This window comes from Melitaea cinxia, chromosome 19 (genome assembly GCF_905220565.1).
Source record: "Melitaea cinxia chromosome 19, ilMelCinx1.1, whole genome shotgun sequence".
Lineage (NCBI taxonomy): Eukaryota > Metazoa > Arthropoda > Insecta > Lepidoptera > Nymphalidae > Melitaea > Melitaea cinxia.
Genome location: NC_059412.1, coordinates 6149446 through 6172272, shown reverse-complemented (window position 1 = coordinate 6172272; position 22827 = coordinate 6149446). Strand labels below are relative to the sequence as shown.

The 22827-nt window shown below is 34.4% G+C and overlaps 1 pseudogene; it reads right to left on the bottom strand.

Annotated features, from left to right (window-relative positions):
- Positions 1-1109: 1109 nt before the first annotated feature.
- The window catches only part of LOC123662685, a 40556-nt pseudogene continuing 18838 nt past the window's right edge, over positions 1110-22827 (bottom strand).

Genomic DNA, 22827 nt, shown 5'->3' with positions numbered 1-22827 from the left:
AATACACATACTTACAGTTCTTTGTAAAATTTACCTAAAATTTGGTCTGAAAATGAAGATGTGAAGAAATTGTAAAAATGAAAAGAACAGTGTCAGGAAATTGATGTGAGACAAAGGCTTTCATGTTTACCCTGCATTTAAGATTTTCTGAACCTTCAGAGCTAAAATTTATTCCGCGCAAATATTTTTGGTGTTTTCATAAAAGCTTTTTGTATAAATATTGATATATTTTAAGGTTTCGCAGATGAAAAAGGAATTCTTAAGTTTTTCCCTAACCTAAAATGTGAGACGAATATTTTTCTTAGTAAATTATTGCGCTCAACTTGGCGTTTACTTAAATATATGTTATTGTATTTTCTTATATTTTTAGAACATTATTTATTTATTTATAAAGAGTTCAAACCTACGACAGCTAGTCCATCATATAGTATCTGTGATACCTCGTCAGACCAAACCTTTTTTTCAAAAGCCAGTTTGAAGTAATCACAATAAATTGTGTGAATATTATATCTACAAAAATTACGTCAGCATCTATCTATTTGAACGATAAATTAATTCAAATTTCTATACACGTTAATAAGATCGCTAAATCACGATCACTATCTTCTTTTAAAGCTCACTTACATTTAAATGAAACAACTTTTTCGGATTTTATCGCGGTTTATTAACTTTTTAAATTCCCGATGTTTCGGATACTTTACAGTAACCATGGTCACGGGAGGACTGAGGTGTCAGACGTCCCCGACATACATCAATATTTTATTTAGTCCTATCTACGCAGATTGTGCTAATTGAGTCTTTAATCTGTGGTATAATTATGCTTGGTTTTTGATTTGAGGTGGTAATAGCCAGCCATCTTCTCTATCGTAATTTGGATGTTTTTTAATTTCAATAGCCTCACGGATCATCCTTGGTTGGAATCGGTGTTCTTTCGCGAGGATCTGTGGTTTATCGAATCTAATATAATGGCTAGCTGTGTCTAGACTGTGTTCACAGATTGCAGACTTAGTATAGCGAAGATGTTTCAAGTCAGCTATATGTTTTTTAACGCGAGTTTTAATTGATCGTTTTGTTTGTCCTATATAAGAGAGACCACAGTCACAATCAAGCTTGTATACTCTTGCATCTTGTAAGGGTATATGACACTTGACAGTTGGTAAAAATTGACTTATCGTTTTTCGTGGCTTGAAAAAAGTTTTTGTAGAAGCTCGCTTTAGGATGAAGCCAATCTTGTCAGTGACCCCTTTCATAAAAGGTAGCACAGCAGGTACTCGTTCGACGGTGGCTGGTTGTTGTTGTTATTCACGGGCTCTTTTCCGCAACTCGACGTCTTGGTGTGCCGTTTTTGCGTGAAAAAAGGCGCACCACGGTGGCTGGTTACACACGTTCACTGTGATGAGGACGCGGTACCCAAAGCTTGTCGTCTCGCAGTACTTGCTTGACATGTTGAAGTTCGGTCTCCAGGTGTCGCTCATCGCAGATCCCTTGTGCTCTCTGAAACAAAGATATACCCACGGTAGCTAACTGTGTTGGATCATGGTGAGATTCACTGTTTAGGTACCTATCCGTATGGGTATGCTTTCTATACACTGTAGGGCTTAAGGTATTGTTGGGATTACGGATGACTAATACATCTAAGAAAGCTAAAGAATTATTTGCCTCTAACTCCATTGTGAATTGAAATTTTGGAATTTATGGAATTGAGATAGTGTAAGAATATGGATACTTTATCAGCTGGTAATACTGTGAAAGTATCATCTACATACCGCTTGTAGAACCTGGGTGTTATGGGCGAAGTACGCAGAGCAATCTCCTCGGAGTCCTCCATAAATATGTCGGCAACAACGGGGGATACTAGTGAGCCCATCACTACGTCATCTACTTGCTTGTAGAGCTGATTATTCCACAACATGTAGCCAATGTAAGGCAATGCTTGAGAAGGTCAGCATATTCTATCGGGATGTCATTTTCCCTCAGTTTTCTTAATACAATACTAATGTAATCTTCAACCGGTAAGCATGTAAAAAGTCTTACATTCTTCAATTCTCATTTATTACTCAGATTTCATTTGTTGAATCTGTCAGATTTCAAAGCAGATTTCCTTGTGGATGGATATTTGAAAAAGTTATTTTTAAGATTATTATTTGAGGTTAAATGTTCCAATATAAAGTTCCAATTTAAAAATTACATTAATTTAATGACAATATTTTATAAAAAAAGGTAAATCATTAAAATTTCAACAAATACTAAATTTAAATGCACTTGAAACCACAAAACTTGTTTAATTGTTAAGAATTAATACGAATTAATAAACGCTTCATATTCAACGGATCCCCCAGTAGGAGTTTCTCCTGTGTTTAGGGTTCGGAAACACACACAATACACAAACACAACGCTCAGACAACGACTAACATCTATATGGTCGATACAAATGTCTGTCGTGAGCGGTCCAGCGCAACAGCCAGCGCTATTACCGCTGCGCCAACGCGTCGTCAATTGTACGTAATCTATACTCTATAAAAATAAATAAAATTGAAGTGTCTATTTGTAATATTAAAATAACCGCTTTTGATTAAATGGATATGGATGTATACATGTATGTGTGTGCTGTGTGGCTACGGCACTAAAGAATTTAGCCACCCCCTCTCTTCCCGTGGGTGTCGTAAGAGGCGACTAAGGGATAACAAGGTTCCACAACCACCTTGGAACTTAAGAAGCCGACCGATGGCGGGATAACCATCCAACTGCTGGCTTTGAAATACACAGGCCGAAGATGGGCAGCAGCGTCTTCGGTGCGACAAAGCCAGTACTGCAGTCACCAACCCGCCTGCCCAGCGTGGTGACTATGGGCAAAACACATGAGTTCACGTTATTTGTGGCGTAAACTTGTGGAGGCCTATGTCCAGCAGTGGACTGTATAGGCTGTAATGATGATGGATGTATACAAGGTACATACACCAAAATAACATTTTTTACAATTTTATCTGTCTGTTTGTTCCGGCTAATCTCTTAAACGGCTGGACTGATTTTTATGGGACTTTTACTGACTGATATCTGATGTAATAAGGAATTAATTAGGCTACTTTTGTTTTTAAAATTTATGTATTTTATAACTGGGAACTGAAAAATAACTTTATTGTTAAATTCCACGCGGATGAAGTCGCGGGCACAGCTAGTACTGAGTAAAATAATACCATTGATCTGATCTTATAACATCATGTTTAGGTACTATAGATATTGTTTTTTTAATTGACGACATTAACGAATTGCAGCGAAAAATTAATTACTGTAGTTTTTTATGAAAGAAAAACGTTTAACCATAATTATATTATTATAATTCTTTAATTTTTTTTTTTTAATTATTTACTCGACTAGCCCGTTGGCGCAGTTTGTAGTGGCCCTGCTTTCTGCTCCGAGGGTTGTGGGTTCGATTCCCACCCCGAGTCTGGGTGTAATATAAATATTTAGTTATGTATTTTTATATATGTATTATTTATAAGTATGTTTATCGAAAAAAAAATATGTAGCTATATACCAGTCTGCTGTTACCTATAACACAAGCATTAAGTTGCTTACTTTAGGAACAGACGACCGTGTGTGTAATGTAAAAAAAAAAAAAAAATAAAAAAAAAAAAAAAAAAAATTAATATACCATTTACGATACAATAAGTGTTATAGTGGCAATGTTTCTTGACATAATACGTGATATATTATTGTGTCAGTAAACAATGTTTTATGATCTACATTTACCGGGGGGATTTGTTACAAGCTTTTCCGAGTAAATAGCACCTTCTGTTAATGTACAAATGCCTGTTATGGTCGGCTGCTCATTGTTAGGAGATTTCTGTTATACCGTGAGTAAGAACCCACTAGACTTCTAAGTTGTTAAATAAATAATTTGATAAAATGGTGACTGTGATTTCTAAGGTAATTTGTTTACTAGTTTTCGTAATGATACAGAATGTTTTAATATCCCATTGATGGTCGTATTCCTCTTTCTCCATACAGGAGAATGGTCAGAGTGTAGTCCACCACGTTGCTCGACTGTGATTTGGCGAATAAGTATATATTTCCTATAGTTACTATCAGGTGTATGTGACAACCATTGTGACGACGGCTTTACGCTCTCAGAGGCATGATAGGAAGACTCAATAGCAGAAGATTAAAATGTAGAGAATATGGTTGTTCCATTATTATTATTTATCGGTATGGAATCTGATTATATCTTTTTTAACGATAGTTTGAAAACATCGTTACGTTGAATTCGTCGGAGCAAAGCTAACTGCGTTTCGAGATCAGTCGACTATAAAAAGGCCGTCATCTGTCAGACGGCCGTTTCAAGAGATTTAAGGGAATTGCGACAGGTGTAATAGGATTATTTCCTTTTTTTTTACTTTCGGAGACCAATAAATAAAATTGCTTGGCTACGAAATTTAATTTTTTTTTATCTCAATGAAATTGATGAATGTGACAGTTTGAACATTTTTGTACTGCTTTCTATATAATTTTTTTTTTATTTCTAAATTACCGAAGTGGTGAATCGCAGACCACTAAATCAAGTTAAATTATAGAAAATGTATTAAGAAGTAATATAATTTAACATGGAAGGACCAAACCATTTTAGAAATTACCAGAAGTTGAACAATGTTCGAATAAAAATAAAATGGATAAAGTATAGACAAATAAAACTATTATAATAAAATAATAAATTCAAAACATAAACAATGTTTCACATAGTTTCAAGGTAAACTGGTACATAGTAACAAGGTAAAAAGGTTATCTGGAAGAAATCGCTATTTAGCGATAAGATCGCCTTTGTACATCTTGTATTGTATCTTTCTTTATATGTGTCCGTATTTTGGTGTACATTAAGAATAAATAAACCACTAGTTGGACTCAAATACGAATTCCACAGTATTTTAGGCATCGTGGTTTTTTTCATAAATTGATACATATTGTTCTAGTTATAGTGTAGTTTATAGTTGGTTTCTAAAAGTATTTTACTATATAAGGTATATTTTTATCAATTTTTGTATGTATCTGTATTATCATTATCATTACATAGTATAAAAAAACAAAGTCACTTACCGCTGTCTGTATGATTATCTTTAAAACTACGCAACGGAATTTGATGCAGTTTTCTTTGATATATAGAGTGATTCCAGAAAGGTTTATATCTATAATAGATACATAATACAGTAAAAGGACACTGATAGTTTTACAGGTTTCTGATGTGATGTCGTAAATAAACACATTTTTTGCGCTTACATTGCAAATATTTATTTTATATTTTATATTTAGTATCGGCATTGCATCCGTGTGAAGCCGGGGTGGGTCACTAGTTTTATATAAATTTAAGGCCTTTGAACATTTCATCATCATCATTACAGCCTATACAGTCCACTGATGGACATAGGCCTCCACAAGCTTACGCCAAAAATAACGTGAACTCATGTGTTTTGCCCATAGTCACCACGCTGGGCAGGCGGGTTGGTTGGTTGGCTTTGAATATTTATACCTGTCATATTTATGTATAAAAAATAATTGAAAAAGGAAGGGCAGTAGAATTTACTCCCCTAACACGCTACACGGTTGCTAACTACTTTATGCCGTAGGCAAGCATGCTCTTTCCAAGATGTCTACATCCTCTCCCCGTACAGTAGATGTTGCAGGTCACATGAAATCTAAAAAAATATTTATTATTTTGGTTGTAGAGTTGTAAATGGAATGCTATTTTATTATTAATATAATGTTTCTGTTTTATTATAATAATAGCTGTGCCCGCGACTTCGTTCGCGGAGAATTTAACAAAAAAGTTATTGTACAGTTCACAGAGTTTTAAAATAAATAAATTTCTAAATAATAGTAGCCTAAGTTACTCCTTACTACATCAGATATCTGCCAGTGAAAGTCCCGTCAAAATCGGTCCAGCCATTTCAGAGATTAGCCGGAAAAAACAGACAGACAGACAAAAATTGCAAAAAAAATATTTTGATATATGTACCGTGTATACATCCATATGCATTTAGTTAAAAGCGGTTATTTTAATATTACAAACAGACAATCCAATTTTATTTAGTTGTATAGATTTATAGATTTTAGCAGGATATTATTTTATGTTATGAAAATTGTAAGTAGATTGATTTTAATTAATTTAATACACACTACAACACTACATGGTAAATAAGATTATTCACGAAGCCAAATATACATTTTTCCCATATCAAACAAGTCTTAAACATAACACTTCTACTAATTTGATTCAGCTTCTAAATTAACAGTTTCATTTCTAAGAATAAAATGGTGAACGAATAAAATCTTCCTTTAAAAATAAGTTTCGTTATCTCCGAGAAATATTTACGAATGGAATAATCAGTTTATCTGTCGTATCGGAAGAAATATTGTTATTGAGTCGTAAACCGACCGACATAGCTATCAACGTTGGGTCGCTTGTACGTTACTTGAAAAGAAACACAATTTAGAAAACAGAAAAGTAATATTTTTAATACTTAATCAATTTTATTCTTTTAAATTTTATATTCTGAACGATTTACTCTATATCTGAAATACGTGTTTTCTTGCTATTTTGTTTTATTTATCCTGCACATTATTTCCGTTCCGTCTTACGTTCCTTCACGCTACCATTATGATCAAAATGCTGAAATAAAAAAGCCAGAAGCGCTGAAAACAGTCTAAATATATGCTTTTTATAAAATACAAGGAAGTGATTTCAGATGATACAATTCTATCAAGCACTCAAGAGATTAAACATACGGGCATCCGTGATGGTTTAATAACGTAAAAAGCAAAAATAACTTGTTCCTACGTAGGTACAAACACCTACATTCAATTGTTAAAAGATTTACGCAGATTTGTGCCATTTGAAAATTAGTTATTATTATTATTTATTTAGTTTTTCTCTCTCTCTATTTTTCCATTTACATTAACGAGAAAAGCAGGAATCACCAATTTTATTATTTCTAATGTTACTGAGGAAAGCAATATCTTTAAGGAAAGGTGGATACTACATAGTCCTATCTATATAATAATAAAATCAAGAATATTTTGTTTTATATGTATGTTCATGTTATACCTTTATTCTCTTAATTTAAACTTTAATGATAGCCAGCCAGGCGTGGCATAATTTAACTAAAAAGATACTATAGGAATTTCTTTATATATATATGTGACTGAAGAGTATGTTTGAGATGAACGTTGTTCTTGTAGTAGGTCGTTTGTTGTTAAGGTAGTCATCATAATGTTTTTTATTCGGTTAAGACAACAGCCATAATAAATATACATACTTATTACTGGGCAACATCCAAATGCGCTCACGTTTAAATTAAAATAGGTTTCGGTTAGACGTTATATGTCATATGTTATATGTAATTTGGTAGAATTACATAGCAACCAGTATTTATTATACGAGATATTTTTACAATACAGATATTTTTTTATTTTCTTCCTTTATATTTTCCTTTTTCCTTTATATTTCCTACCATTTTTTCTTTATCTGAATTTTACTAATACCCGATTTCGCACACCTACAAACCTCTGCTCTTGTACGTCCTAAGGTTGGCTGGTAGAGAATTCTTTTAGCATTAAGCCCGCCTTTTGTACAATTCTTAAATGTACTGTAATAAATAAATAAATTTTCTTACATATTTGTTTTATATTATACTGGCGTATACCTTTCATTGCTTTTCATTATTACCATTCAACTTACATAAGATGTACATAAGTTTTAAGGCAGCTTAAAATTACTGCATCGACTAAGTGCAGCGAGGAAGGAACGATATATTACAGGATTTTCTATCAGTAAATATAAAGATTTATCTCGCGCGCGTGACTGGACTACGTTAGGCGTACCTACTATAGAGATATATGCTATAGCAAAGCATATTCTGAAAAATTTTGTCGGACTCCAAACCAGACTAGATAGTAGTCGTTCAGTTTGTTTATATAGATAATAATAGTTAGGTAATTTCTTAAGTCAGTGACATAAAAAAGATTGAAATCAACTTCTTAGAATCTAATAATATCACTATTTAGTTTTGATAGAATCGATGAGAGCACGTATTAAAGAAAGCAATACATGCTATATAAAATAAAAACACTAATAAATAAACATTGAACAGAGAAATAAAAAAAAAATCTAAAGCTTTTTAGAAATTTTTGTGAGGTCAAAAACATTTTTTGTGTCTGTGTGATCAAACAAAAAATTTATCGTTCATTATTATTTGAGATTACTTGGAATTTTAATTTTACATGTCACAAACTAAATTTGAGCAAAATACATTTCCATGCAAGTTGAAACTCAATCAATATATATGTTAAAATAGTTACAATGCATAACGATGAGGGAGGTGAGGCTGGATGTATTTCCCCGTTGAATCGTAACTTTGATTCCCCGGACGAAAAATGAACTCAACTTCTCTATCACAAATGGAAAAAACAAATGAGGATTATGATGATATTTTTTTCTCTAATTAAGTAAAGAAATATGTGTGAGTACAAAAAATAATGAATAACTTAATTAAATACTATTTATAAAGAATTGAAAAAATTGTAATGATGATGGCTTATTTTTCATTATATTTTTTAATTTTTTTAATTATGTAATATTACGTTATGTAACAAGAGGTTAAATTGTTAAGATTGTAATCAAGAAAAGACTTAGCTGAGGTAGGGCGCAGTATAAAATACGGCGCTCCACACGCTGGAGGTGTGCGCCGCCTGGGACTCGTAACGGCACACGCTTTCGTTGGTCCTCGGACGGGATCTCTCACTGTCGAGCGTCGTAAAAGAAACCATGCTCGACAGTGAGAGATCGTGGCAGGCGGCAGTCTCCTTCTGCGAAGAGGTGATGACGTAGAAGGAGGCCGCGGAGCGGGCCAGGGAAAATGACGTCTCCGCTGACCCACTCCGGCGCAGACGTACGGGGGCAAAGAGGAGACAGTTTGCTCACCTCCCCCCCCCCCGTAATAGTGGGGTCGCCGGCCGATAGTCGTGGGACTTCAGCCGGTCGGATGACACGACCCCACATGTCTAAGGGGTGGCGTTGTTGTGAGCGAGGCCACTCCCACCATTGTGCCGGGGCCCGGAGGTTTCGTCCGGGCCTACCGCCGGGGCGAGGTGGCGAATGCTAGCGCGACCCCATCTCGCCCCACTCAGGTGGACGACTGCTCACACGTGGTAATTTTTAATCAGTAGGAGTCTGACATAACCATCTGGCGCCCCCGCGCTGATGCCGCGTTGGCGCAACGGTCACAGCTGTGGATTGTGCTTGTTGCGCTGGCGGTTACGGGTTCGATCCCCGCACATGACAAACATTTGTATTGGCCGTACAGGTGTTTGCCGTGGTCTGGGTGTATGTATAGTTCTTGTGGATCGCCCCACCGTGCCCCGAAGAGCACGTTAAGCCGTCGTTCCCGGTCGTTATAATCTATGCCTGATAGCTTTAGTTCTTTACTCATAGTAGGAATATATCCGCCAACCCGCATTAGAGCAGCATGGTGAATTAAGCTCTGATCCTTCCCCTACATGGGGAAAGAGGCCTATGCCCAGTAGTGCGATATTACAGGCTGAAGAGAGCCCCCGCGCTGGATACCTTTCGCTTGTTTACCTAGTTGTATATAAAATAAAGCATTCAAAGTCCACATGGATATATTGCACGTTGAGTGAGAAAATATAGTAGTCGTTTCGGGTCACAGAAGGCTGTTCTGAATAATTAATTCAAAACCGGTGTGATGAACGTATGGTATGACCCTATTGCATATTAAAAAAATTGTCTTTCGTCGCGTCATTAATGAAAATTACAGCACAAATATAATAATAAAAATATGTTTATTCTAACCAAGTATTTAAATTTCTAAACAAAACATTTTACGAAATTGTAGCCGTAGAAATAAAGATAAAAAAAAACAATATAACATAAGAAATAAAATTCAATGTACATAATATAACGATACAGATTAAAATTAAGAAAAATTATAATTTAATGCGAATTTAGAAAATGCTACGTCGACCACTCAAATTAAATTATAAATAATATGATTAAGGAAACAAAAAAATATATATACCGTAAAAAATTATTAAGCTAAGTAATTAATAAGTAATGTCATTTAGTAGCGCTATATTCGATGCAAGATCACATTAGATTTATAATGATTGACATTTAAAAAAAGTAACTAAAGAGTTTCTTGCCAAATGTATTAAACTGACATTAAATCAAAAATAATATAGTTATGTAAAAATAAATAAATAAAATGCTCTTTCAAATTAGCTTAAAATAAGTAAAGGCCTTCGAGTATTTGTGAGTAGTTATTTGTACTTATATTTTTCGTCTTATTGTATAATTCGTGAAGAGAATGGATTAAGTCCGAAAAATCTGCAAAGAAAGCGCTAAGATATATCTTCATCATTAAACTTTTGTAATAAAATGACGCACTCACGTATATAACTTTGAAAGCTCTGACAAAACAAAAGACTAGTTTACAATTAAACGGTGCTCTAAGAGTTTCTTATTATTTCTCGAGATAAAAAGATTGTGAGATTGAAATTGTACTTTTGTTTTATTGTTTTTACTGTTGATGCTAAATTAATTTAAAGTTAAAATCTTTCTTCTTTTGTTTGGACGTTTAAATGACATTGTTTTAAGCATATTCATAAATTGAGGCAGGTTTCTTTAGAATATTATACTGCCAGTCTGAATATAATATATCAATTTCTATCAGGCCTATTTTTTATTGGTTCATCTATAACGCTGTTTTACTGCAAGTTGACCTATTTTCATATCTTCAAGTTAGTAATTCAAGTAGTGTGAAGTATCTTCTCGGTGTTTATCTTTATCGTTAAAGCAGGAAGTTCTTTTGAAACGCAAATTCGATACTTATATCTTCAATTTTAAAATTATGTATTGGACTTGTTACTGAAAAACTTTATATGGTAAACTTTTTATCAATGTAAGTCAATGGAAGGAAATTCTGTTAATAAACATAGTCGTCGGTTCCTACGATAAGCAACGAATACTTTTGTTAAAGGTAATCGCCAGCTGATATAGTTAAATATTTTTTTATAAATATACATAGTGATAATACATGTATAAATAAAGATAAACATTACACCTAGACTCATGCGGGAATCGAACCAATAACTGCTCCAACGGGCTAGTAAAAATTATATTTTATGTAACTGTTATGTATTATATAACAATAAGAGGTCGTTTGACATAATTAGTTGTAGACAACGCAATGAATATATATAATAATACTGTATATTTATACATATAATTTATACATTTTAAAAATTCCGATCTCCTACACACAACAATGACATACAAATTCAGCGTTAAAAATTAATTTATGCCACGCATCGTACATAATCGTTTAAAATTATTAATAATTTATTGTTATTGTTATTAATTTACAAATGTATATGTGTTTTTTTAGTAATAATCTCAAAAGTCCTGGCTAGACTATATTAAATTAAAAACTGAAAAACTTATTTTTGTTTAAAAATGCACCTACGAGTTCAAAAAATTAATTTAATACCTACCGATAGTATAAAGACTGTAGAAAATGCAAACGTTGGGTTGTCTATTATTTTCCTGGCATCACTATGGGGTTGGCAGACATAAACAGGTATATCATCATAACATTATTACAGCCTATACAGTCCACTGCTGGACATAGGCCTCCACAAGTTTACGCCAAAAATGGCGTGAACTCGTGGGTGTTGCCCATAGTCACCACGCTGGGCAGGCGGGTTGGTGACCGCAGGGCTGGCTTTGTCGCACCGAAGACGCTACTGCCCGTCTTCGGCCTGTGTATTTCAAAGCCAGCAGTTGGATGGTTATCCCGCCATCGGTCGGTTTCAACACAACAGGTATATGTATTGCTCTAATTGCTTTCACCCACATGCTTAATAAATAAATCTTACATCAAAATGAGCGTTGTTTCTTTGCAAATACGAATTAAAACCTGCAAAAATTCTGGTTTGAATGGCGGTTGCCGAATATATTATTTTATATTTACAACCAGCTTTGTCGCGATATATCTTTAACATACAAGAAGATAATTAATTAACTTATCCATCAAGTAGATGGATGATGGATGAAGGTAACGTCTAGTTCGTATCATAGACTAGCACATACAATATTTCTAAAGACGAAAAAATAACTAAAAGTCGTAACAATTACAGCGACATGTTGAAGGATGATAAGATGACATTCTTTTTATATATAGAAAATATATTATTTTTCCTTCTTCCAATGGTACTCAATGAAATTGACTGTACACTGAACAAAATAAAGTCTGAAGCTACTTCACATTATAAGTGAGTGGATAAGAATTAAATCGTTCTGGTGTAGTGGGTGCCTGAAAACCGACGTTTGCGCATTCGATTTCCGCTTGAGATAGATATTACGTTTGTACAATAATTTCTTTCCGGTCTGGGTGTCTGTCCTAGAGGGTCTCTCCACTGTACCTCGGAGGGCACGTGAAGCTGTCGGTACCAGTCTTTATCATAGAGAGCGATCGTGAATATATCACAATAGACCAGCGTGGTATATTAAGCTCCAAACCTTCTTTTACATATATAATTGTTATTGTTTGCAAACGAAAAAAACCCGACTTTAATTATATTGACAAGTAATACAACGTAAGTAGACGAAACAAATTAACAAACGCACTAGTCGTCACTATGATTTTCGAGGGTTTCCAACGGTTTCTCTGGGATCCCATCATCAGATCATAGTTTCCTTACCATGGTACCACACTTGTAATATCTCATTTCTAACAAAATAAGAGTTATCAAAATCGGTTCATAAACGACGAAGTTATTTCCGAAAATACATTAAATATATATATATATATATATATATATATATATATATATATATATATATATATATATATATATATATATATATATATATATATATAGGAGTTTACTCAATTCGACCGTATATATATATATATATATATATATATATATACGGTCGAATTGAGTAAACTCCTCCTTTTTTGAAGTCGTTAAAAAGAGGTCTATGTTCATCAGCGAGATGTCAATCAAGAATTAAAACTTTTCATATTGAACTGTTCAATTATAAATTAACTATAGATACTGATGCAATATCACTTCGAATAAATTTTTTGTTCTATTCTCTGAAACAGTTTGATTCTCTATGCCATTTTTACTATGATTTACTATGACTAATTTACGTTTTTTCAAGTTGTCGCAAAAAGAAAGTATTTCTTTTATCCACTTCTAAGAATACGCTAATCAAGTAAATAGGAAAATTATGCAGGGTCGGCTTTGACATTTGTCACTGACCCTTGTTCGTTGTGTTAAAAAAAATTGCCCATTGTGTCGAATAATCGTCAATTTAGTTAAGTGGTTGTTCGAAAATGTAAAAGGTTTTTTATTCATTAATTGTCCTTAATCATGAAAATAATAATGTAATGACTGCAACTGAAGTTAATTTAACTATTCCTTACTATATAGTAAAATATGGTTTTGGTATTTCAATTTCAATTCAACAGTTACGTGCTTGTACATGTAATATGTCAATATATGTTTTGAATTTTAAAGAACTATCTCGTTTTTTACTTTGAAATCATTTATGTGTACTTATATACAGCGGCATACTCTGATCAATGAATCATGACTTCTTAACGAGCCGAAGAACTTAAACTCCAGACGCGTGTTGGTGTTGAAACACATAGTTTTTTTCTTATACGGTGAAGCTAAAAAAATTGTTGACGTAAGAGTTGATATCAAAGAAATGAAAAAAACAAAAAATAATTTTTTTTTTAATAAATATCTACACAATACACACACGGTCGTCTGTTCCTAAAGTAAGCAACTTAATGCTTGTGTTATAACAGCCGACTGGTATATAGCTACATATTTTTTTTTCGATAAACATACTTATAAATAATACATATATAAATATATAAATAAATATTTATATTACACCCAGACTCGGGGTGGGAATTGAACCCACAACCCTTGGAGCAGAAAGCAGGGTCACTACAAACTGCGCCAATGGGCCAGTCTCATTCATCATTGAAAACAAGTTTGGCTCTGTCTGAAAGTAATCATCTAAAAGTTTGTTCAGATGTCAGATTAGGAATCGAATTTGGTTTTATTTTAATAATTTAACACTGCGAATCAGTAACCGATAGTATTTCCGAACTAAAAACAATATAAATAAAACTTTTCGGGTCGAGCCCGAAAATCCGAATTTTTTATGTTTCGCATTCAGTTTGTAACATCCCACTGTTGGGTAGGGGCGGGTATATTTTATATTTATGTACTTCGTATTATTTTATGTTTATGTACTTCAGGAGACCTATTTCAAACCAAGGTTAAAAAGTAGCTTTTAACAAAAAAAAAAAAAGAAACTATTAATCGTCTTATTTAATTTTTATTTATCATTTAAATTTTAAAGTAGCTTAAGTTGGGAAAGTCAATTGCGATATGTTATTATTATAATTAAATAGAATATTAACAATAAAGAACGAATGGATATTAAGCTGATGACTCTTTTCATTTATTTTTCTGATTGTTCCATATTCATAATTGACATTCAGAATTGATTGATAAAATCGTTTTAAAGCACTTTCATTATTTGACAATTGTCGATATTATTCCTGAAAATTATTTTATTATTCAGTCTGGAAATTTTCATTAAATGTCACTTACATTATTAATGATATATCAACAGCTTTAGTTAATAGATTTATAATTTATATGTTAAGTACAAGGTATTTAACAGATACAAAACTAGGATGTATTCTTTTCACCATCAAATGTTATTTTTTCAGTCAGACGTTTCTATTCATTATTAATATTAACTTAAATTTGTCATTTTTATCATATCAATATATCCTTTGAACAAAAAAAAAAATATTTTATATGTTAAGTTTAAGTTGGTCTCATAGACCGTCAAATCAATTATTTATAATTTTTTCAAAAACTACAATCACCGAAAACTCGCGCTTCCCAGAAGCTTCTTAACTTGTTCTTCATATTTGTATAGTAACGAGTGTATGTTATGTCTCTTTAATGAGTGTCTCTTCAGTGAGATCGATGCGAATACAGGTGTTAATATTTTTTACGTAAGTTTCTAATTTACTATTTTAATGTATGAATTACTTCAATGTATTATTTTATTTGAGTCGTGAGTAATACTTAAGTATTGAGTATAAAAACTTATATAATTTATAAACTATACTGTTTCGTTTTTAGTTATTTTTGGGCAGAAGATTGAAGGTTGAGGTTTGTCAGACGAATTTAAGGAGGTCTAGCATACGTCTGCTAATTAATATGTTGGTGGAAATACGGTAACTAGGTGGAACAAAAATAGTCCTCCTCTACAGTTAGAATAAGGTAACAAAACAATAAAAGATATAAAAGAGGGCGGTAACATAGATATAAAAATATGTGAGACCTATAACTGCATTCGCTTTAGCCTATCGCAGTCCACTGCCGGACATAGGTCTCCACAAGTTCGCGCCAAAAATGGCACGAATTCATGTGTGCTGCCTATAGTCACCACGCTGGGCAGGCGGGTTGGTGATCGTAGGGCTGGTTTTGTCGCACTGAAAACGCTGCTGCCCGTCTTTGACCTGTGTATTTCAAAGCCAGTAGTTGGATGGTTATTCCGCCATTGGTCGGCTTTCTAAGTTCCAAAGGCGTAATAGAACTGTGTTATCCCTTAGTCGCCTCTTACGACATTCACGGGCAGAGAGGGGGTCGCTGCCGTAGCCAGACAGTTAACACATAGCTATAGCTGCATTAGAGGAGTTAATTGGTGGTCTGTGGTTATTACAGTATGATAGATTGTAGCGATATAATATATAATCAAAACAATAAAAATATTAAAAAGAAGTTTTTGAATATGCTTTCGTATGATTCCATCATCCCCCCATATAAAAATTTCAAGTTTTCTCAGAAAACAAAGACAAAGTTTCGTTTTTTTATTATTTAATTATTATATCTTGTTCTTTAAAATACATACCAATTATAATTAAAAAGTATAAAATATTAGAATAACATAGACGAGATGAAATCTCGGCCTCGGATACCATGCGAGAGTATATGTATCATGCTTTTCCGCGCGAATATACGAAGGTTATCTAGTATCTAAAGGCCCGTTTAACTTACCACGGATAAATCCTAATAGTAACTCAAATGAGAGGTAATTTTTTTTAGGAACAGGTAAAACAGCCTTCATTCTAATATATCTAAACAGATGTACCTACGAGTTTTAATTAAATTTTATTAAAATATTCAAATATATCTCAATATAAAAAAAAAACTTAATAAATTAAGTGGTTAAGAACCTACATTGGCGAGGTCATGATTTGAGTTGGAAATTTTTAAAAGGGGAAGTGACTTATATATTTTTATTTTACTTATTAAAAAGCGGAAGCGTTAATTACTTCGCTTTAATCTCTGATTAAAATACGCAGAAATGTGGCAATGAATAAATCATGAAGCTTTGCCTTATCTTTTATGATTTTCGCAAAGTTACCCTTTTACGCCTTAAAATAAAACAATATACTATATTTGCACGTTTTGAAGTAAAAAGTGAAATATTTAATCTTAAACTAAACACAGATTGCGTGTAACTTTCTGGAGTAATAATATTAATGAAAAACAGATTGAAAACGCACTTTTCTGCGTATTACCATTATATTTTTTGTATATAAAAATTAAAAAGGCTTTTGACAAGTCTTAACTAGTTCTAAAACATCGATGAGGTCTAGATTGCACTTCGTTTGTCTAAAAATTGTATATATATAGTGTCTTAGTCTTTCTATTTTTTTTATGCATTTTTATATGTATATACGTATATGTATGTACAAGGGAATAAAATTGTCGATTAGACGATCTATACAACTATTGTTTATTTAGTACTGAATTATATGACTGATCAATATGTATTTTTACTATTTTTGTAACAAAAGTTATTATTTATTTAGTGACACGAACAACACATTGTAAAAGCCAATACGAGTATACTAATTATATTAGTTCGAGGAAAAAGTTTCTTAGTATTTATATACAAATTCAAATAAGATTTTACATAATTTATTTATATTAATTATAATATATATGTACCACTTTGTTCGATAACTTGCCACCATCTCCTAGGTAGTGGCGGAATTTTGGAACTTCTTGTTAAAAAATTGCAGCTAGTTGCAAAGAACACAGTCAAATTTTTTTATTGCAAGTTCGTACTAGAAAATACGAAAATACTTTTGCCCCGACCTATTAAAACAGACAAAAGCGAAACCAAAGGTTTTTGGGTTATTAGATTTATGGATTTTCTTGGGTTCCTTATCTATGGCTGACACCTTGGCACTGAAATTACTTATTGCAACATATAATTAACTTCAGTACCAAAGAAATGTAAGCTAAGCTTTATAACCTGTACAATCAACCGTGACAAGAAATCATACCAAAAGGTGTAGTCACATCTGCTTGATTGAAGCGAAATAACAACGACAGAGCAACTTGCTATTCGTTTATTCGCAAATGTAGCCGTATCTTAATAAGCTTATTCTTTTCGCTGTATTTTTAAACGAATTACATAAAAAATAATAATATAAATAATACCTAATTTTTACTCTGTACTTGTAAGGTTTTTTTTTTTTCGTGCAATAAAGAGTATTTATTTTTGTTGTTTTGTTATTGTTGATGATGTATCAAATATTGAAAGTATAAGTGTTCAAGTTATTTATTTTCAGAATTTTTTGGTTGTATTTTCAAAGTTGTTCATTTCTTTTTAGCTGACTGGACTGGAACTCCCTGTTGGGTAATTGTATTCTCCAATTTAAAAGTATTTGTTTTATTTTCCGTAAGTACCTACTTTCACAAAATGAAAAATATCTTGAAATGGATTCAAAAAATTGTCGTTGGAATTTTATTATGAACTGCTCACTACTATGATATTTTGTTATATTTTTAACTATTTTTAGGGAAAAATCAAAAACAAAAATAATCAAATTAATAAAAGAACGATTGCAATTATATCAATTATAATCATAATGATAAACATCACATGGGTTATTGGACATCCTCTACTGAACGAAAACATACCCATCGTCTTAACCAAGGTAATCTACATTAACATTATGACAGCTCGTTAACTTAAATACACTGAATTGTGTACAAATGGCGACGAAACCGCTTCACGAATGATCACTGGCTTATCTTTTAAATAACTAATGACTGGTAGGAGCACAGTATTACGTACTAAAATCTTTTTAAAAAGAAATGGCACATGGTGTAAAAAGTAGTATTTAGAAGAGTCAACGAATTTTTAAAATATAGACATGAAACCTTTTTGATAATGATTCAGAAATAGTTGAGTGATTGACATTATTAACTTTTAAAGTAATTGACCAATATGACCTCTAAATGACACAAAGATAAATGCTTTCATTATTATCTTAGTAGTTAATATTTTTAAGCAGTGTTCCTTATTATACTCCATTTATTGGTTTTAAATGAAATTTAATTCGTTCTGGTCTAGTGGCAAGAATAATCTTCACTTATTAGTGCCAAGGCATAACAAGGAATCCTTCGGTTTTCAATGCTTGCGCACAAGATCCTTAGATCTGCGGCTACATTCTCAGTCATACCAAAGCATAACTTCATAACGGCATGCCTTAATATACCGTTGCATTATTCTTGTTCATACGGCGCTTCTATTTCAAATTTCTACACTATTTTCCTTAAGTTATTAATCATTAATATTACCTGGTAGAGAGCCCTATTTAGAGATGTAGTCGCTAATTTTACATCTCAGTTAAGACTCATTTGTAGGTATGTATGTATCAGTGTGTATTGTGGTCTTGTTCTAAAAGTACTTACCTATTTCTATTCTCATAAAATTTACTTGTCGCGCCCTCTCAATCTTGCGTATGTCAATCTACATGATGTCATGAATACATAAATTCGTGGTCATCCATTTACGGTCCTTTGTTAGATTTTAATGGTGTTCCTTTAGTAGTAAAGTGGAATGTTTTATTCAACGATGTTTATATATCCTTGCGAATGTGGGTAATATCATAACAATTTCTTTATGACTGAGCGTAAACTGTAACCTTTAATATATTCCGACTTAGGGTGAGGTCAACCTAGCATAATTTTGTGAGTTGTCAGTCGCGTAACTTCGGTCGACAAAATTCTGACTCATTTTGCTTCGCCGTGTGGCACGAACTAGACTTTTCTATGAAACCGAATGTAACAAAAATACGTGACCGAAATCACGCGTCAAAAAACAAAATTACTTTCGTTTGGCCTCACCCTTAAATTGTAATATATACATGATTAATTTTTGAAAATTTTTTTTAGGGAATAAGGTACGTACTTAAACTCCTTGTCCTTTCCATGATAAAGAGTATTTTTTTACTGTTTCTATACCACTAAGGGTATAAAAACAGTGAAACAAAAAATAATCTTATTAATAATTATCGAGAACACTCTCAACTCGAATATACATAAGTACACACTTCACACTTCAGCCTATCGCAGTCCACTGCTGGACATAGGCCTCCCCAAGTTCGCGCCACACATCCCGGTCTTCCACAATCCTCAGCCAGCCTACACCGGCAATCTTACGTAGATCGTCGGTCCAACGGACTGGAGGACGTCCCACACTGCGTTTGCCAAGACGCGGTCTCCACTCTAGGACCCGTCTACTCCAACTGCCATCGGTCCTGCGACACAGATGACCAGCCTATTGCCACGTCAACTTGCTAATTCTGTGGGCTATGTCGGTTACTTTCGTTCTCTCGCGGATAGTCTCATTTCTAGTCCTGTCTTTGAGAGAAACCCCAAGCATTGCCCGTTCCATTGCACGTTGAGCGACTTTAAACTTGTGGACCAGTCCCTTCGTTAGTGTCCACGTCTCGGCTCCGTATATTAACACAGCAGGACGCATTGATCGAAAACTTTTGTCTTCAAGCATTGCGGAATCTTCGAAGTGAAGACTCGACGGAGTCTGCCAAACGCCGCCCAGCCTAACCGAATCCTCCTATCGGCCTCCTTCTCGAAGTTGTTGCGGCCTAGTTGGATAGTATGGCCTAGGTAAATATAATCCTGAACAACTTCGAGAAGGGTACCATCGACCGATACCGGTATCGGTATGACTTGGTTGTTAAACATAACTTTCATCTTATCCAAGTTCATACAGAGACCGACATGACGGGAGGGCTCGTTTAGGCTGGCCAGCATCTGGCCTAACTCATCCAGCGTCTCCGCAAAGATGACAATATCGTCGGCAAAACGAAGGTGAGAGATGAATTCACCGTTGACGTTAATGCCTCGTTCCCCCCAATTCAAGGTCTTAAAAACATCCTCTAGCGCAGTGGTAAACAGTTTCGGTGATATTATATCCCCCTGTCTTATCCCACGCCGGAGGGAAATAAGTCTTGTTCTTTGGTCATTGACATGAACGGTCATCGTCGCCGCGTCGTACATAGATTTCAGTACATCGATATATCGCCAGTCGATATGACATCTCTGCAGAGAGTCCAGGACAGCCCAGGTCTCGACAGAGTCGAAGGCTTTCTCGTAGTCCACAAATGCCATACACAGCGGTGGATTATATTCTTCCGTCTTTTGAATAATCTGCCGAACAGTATGGATGTGGTCCATGGTGCTGTAGCCATTTTGAAACCCAGCCTGCTCTGGTGGTTGGAATTCGTCGAGTCTTCTGGCGAGACGATTCGTAACAACCCTCGAAAACAGCTTATAGACGTGGCTCAGAAGTGAGATCGGTCTGTAATTCTTTAACAGAGACTTATCGCCTCTCTTAAAGAACAGCACCACTACACTCCTGGACCACGCCTCCGGCGTGGTACCTCGGTGGATGACGGCGTTAAGTAGTCTTGCCAAGGCTTTCAGGACAGGTCGCCCTGCGGCTTTAAGAAGTTCAGTGGTAACTCCATCATCCCCCGGGGAGGGCCGTTTTTAAGCTGCCTGAGCGCTGCACCAATCTCATCCTCTTCGAAGTCCGGGATAAACTCCGAATAATGGCGCAACAATGGTGCCCGTGGATCTTCGGTGTCCCAAGTCGCAGGCTTGCGTGCGCTCGACGAGTATAGCTGTCCATAAAAATTCTCAACCTCTTCTCGGATCTGAGGGCAAGAGCAGACGGTTCTGCCATCTGCTGTTTTAAGCTTCGCAAGAAGGCTTCTCCCCAATGGTCTTTGGAAAACTTTGGACCCCCTATTCTGCTCAATCAGAGTAGTAACCTCTCTCGTATTTGAGCAGCGGAGGTCTCGGCGAATAAGTTTCCGTATCCTCTTGGAAAGAGCCCTCTGTTCTGGCGAAGCAGCCGGCAACTCGTGCCTCTGCCGCATCAGATCCAAGGCTTCGGGAGAAAGTTTGGACTGCTTCGTTGGCTTTGTTGGTGGAAAGTGCCTGCAACCCAGTGTACACACCGTCTTCACCACGTTGTCGGTTATCTCGTCCACGTCGCTAGTAGTTTCCAGCGAATCGAATCGGTTTTGAAGTTCCAATTGGAACTGCTCGGAGCCACATAGTATTTGGGGCAGCGTAGGTCGGAGAGTAGATTTCATCAAGCGGGTCCGCTCCTTTCGGAGACATATATTCAGAGTGCCCCGTACTAGCCGGTGGTCGCTGCTGAATATACATAAGTGAAAATCATCATATCAAAAATTTCGACCTAGCGGGTACATCGTTCCATAGCTTAATTGGCTAAAGCACCGACACGTTCAGTCGGAGATGCAGGTTCGATCCCCGCTGGAACGGTCCATTTTTGATATGATATTAAAAAATGTTTAATATTATTATTATTAATTTATAGACGAGAAGTTTATAAGCTTATAAGTCGCTCGTCTATGTCAAATGTGTTGAATAAATCATTATTGCAGAAGTGACAGCTTCTCTGATTTTAACCAGCTATCGAGTCGGTTTTTGAAAGCATTAATTGAAGTGACCAAAAAAGATTCTTGTGGTAACTTGTTTGGATATTGCTTAGGAAGTTATATGCAGCTTGTTTACAGGTTGGTGTTCTGTTTAACTTCATTTGGCGCCCTCTATATGTTATAGATATACAGAAGTATATCAGGTAAGTCATAGTGGTGGTTGAGGGTTTTGTATGTTATACATAGTTTTAAAATTGCCAAACGTATTGTATTTTACTGCTTGTAGTTTAATGGTCTTTATTATGTTTCGATTTCAGAAAGCGAATGGAATAAAAGCTTTAAATATCGTTATGGTAAACAAACTGTTCTTTTGCAACAGAAACTACAGTTCCAATTTGCACCAAAAACTTTCGTTTCCTCATTTAAAGCCTTTATTTGCATTTGTACAAATATTTCTTTCTCTGGTGCTCGTCTTTGTAAGTCTTACCATCATGTTTCGGAAAACAGACAATATGCATATAACACTATTAAATATTAAACACTATTAAATATTATTATTATTAATGTTCAATGTAAAGATCCATGAACAATAAAAAATAATTGACACTTAACAAAAACTATAAATATAATTATTTAACACACATTTTAAAATTTATAAATGCGAAAAATATATGCAATTATATTTAATCCCTCAAACCAAAGTGCTCGGATTAATAACAATCACCTATTTAGTTAAATTAATTTTCATAACTCGGAATATTGCGGCGTTAGTGGCGGCTAATTTAGAGTAATGAGAACCGGGGCCCCAGCTCAGAGCCTTGGGGCTCGTGATTGACGTTGAAGTTATGAGGCACGTGACCCGTCAGACATCATGGAGTTTAGTTGGCTTGGGACGTTTTGAATTCAAAATCAG